General features: G+C 50.1%; 1 protein-coding gene across 2 annotated transcripts in view; it reads right to left on the bottom strand.

The window, feature by feature from the left end:
- The window catches only part of UPF3A (UPF3A regulator of nonsense mediated mRNA decay), a 21,857-nt gene that overhangs the window by 1,217 nt on the left and 18,882 nt on the right, over window positions 1-1,758 (bottom strand). The window lies entirely within an intron of this gene.

The raw sequence follows: 1,758 nt of genomic DNA, 5'->3' as shown, positions 1-1,758 counted from the left end.
GCAGAAAAACTGTTAATATTTAAAATAACTTGAAAGAAGGTAAAATTAGTTCTCTGGGAAAAGGTTATTGTTCAAACCCAGAACATTCCCTGGAACCAGCAGAATCATGGCATCTGCCCTCCCAGGTGGAGAGATGAAAACTTACACATCTGAGCCCCTCTAAATCACCAGGCAGGGTGAACCCGTGGCCCGAGACCAAGCAAGGCATGGGCCCTCAGAGGTGGATTTTTAGGGCCATGGACTAAATAATTACTGACACCTGTAATTTCTATGTGGGTTATTCCTGAATTGCCCCTTTGTAGAAAATACCAACCCATCATCTAATTAGACTCTCAGAAATGGAGAAATGCAATGGTGGTTGAATAATGTGTATGAAACACTACTGAACTGCTTCCAGACACCAGTATGGTGAGTCCAGGGAAGGAGGGAACGACTGAAGATCAGGACTAGGAGCAACAGTGGAAGCCAGCCAGCTCTGCCCTGAAGGAGAGGAGGAACAACCAAACCCCAGCTCAGGGGAGCTTCCAGCCCCTCGAGGAAGCCTCCTCCACTCCTGTGGCCACCTGGGGGCCCAAGGACAGGGCAGCCTGGGTGGGCACGTCCACCGAGGTGTTTTTGCAGGGCTCACCACTCCTGGGCCCCACAGTCACCAACCGGGGCATTTAGCAGCTTGCTCTTGTCCTCAGTGGAAGCCTGAGTAGGGGGGAGGGTGGGAAAGGCCTCGGAGGGCCCCATGGGTGCAGAGAGAAGGGCGGGGTTCACATGCTACCACCTGTCTAGGGCTAATATGCATGGTCCTGCTCTTACCAGAGCAGCACTGGTGTGCACAGATGGGGGTCAATACTGATGCTGAAAGGGCATCATAACCTGCCAGGCCTCCTAAGGAGGAGCCATTATGCACAAGGCACCCTTTTCCACCACAGCATCACAGAGTTCATGGAGAGGAGTCCCAGCCCCTAGAGCTGTGCAAATAAAGACCACTCACTGCTGCTACATAAAAAGGCAGCTGAAAAACAAGTGTTCATATAAAAACCTTCCACCAAAAAGACCCATGGCTGTCCTAGTGCACCTGAGGTTAAGGCAACTAGAGAAACTCCTGAGTAATACAGACGCGATTAGCCAGGGGTGAAGATAAGAAGGCTCCCCTCTCGGGGCACCTGGGTGGCTCAGTTGGTTAAAGCATCCGACTCTGGTTCAGGTCATGATCTCACATTTCGTGAGTTCAAGAGCCTGGAGCCTGCTTCCGATTCTGTGTTTCCCTCTCTCTCTGACCCTACCCCACTTGCGTTTTCTCTCTCTCAGAAATAAAAAAAAAAAGAAGAAGAAGAAAGTTCTCCTCTTGCCTGTGCTTTTGCCTTGCCTTTACTGGGAACATTTTAAAAATCAACATCACTGATAGCAGCAACACTTTGGGTGATCGGAAGGGAAGGCATATCTGAGTAAGAAAAGCAATCTCAGGTCACACACTGTATGCTTCCACTTACATAGCACCCCTGCAATGACAAAACCATGCAGACAGTGGACAGTGTCCCTGCTGAGGTTGGGGATGGAGTGGGACAAGGGTGTGGGCCGCAGCCTGGGTAGCCTCAGGCCCCTTGCTCACTGGGCTATGCGGGACTGACTAGCACCACAGAGCCTGGCCCTATAAGGGAGGCCCTATAAGCACCCCGTTGGTAGTGCTGCTCCACAACAATATGATCTGAATAAAAATTAACCTCAATCTTTCAGGGGAAAAAAAAAAAAAAAAAAAAAGCTGTT

This window comes from Crocuta crocuta, unplaced genomic scaffold, assembly GCF_008692635.1.
Source record: "Crocuta crocuta isolate KB4526 unplaced genomic scaffold, BGI_CrCroc_1.0 scaffold31, whole genome shotgun sequence".
Classification (NCBI taxonomy): domain Eukaryota; kingdom Metazoa; phylum Chordata; class Mammalia; order Carnivora; family Hyaenidae; genus Crocuta; species Crocuta crocuta.
Note: the sequence above shows the minus strand (reverse complement) of the source record. Positions and strands in the feature narration are given on the sequence as shown.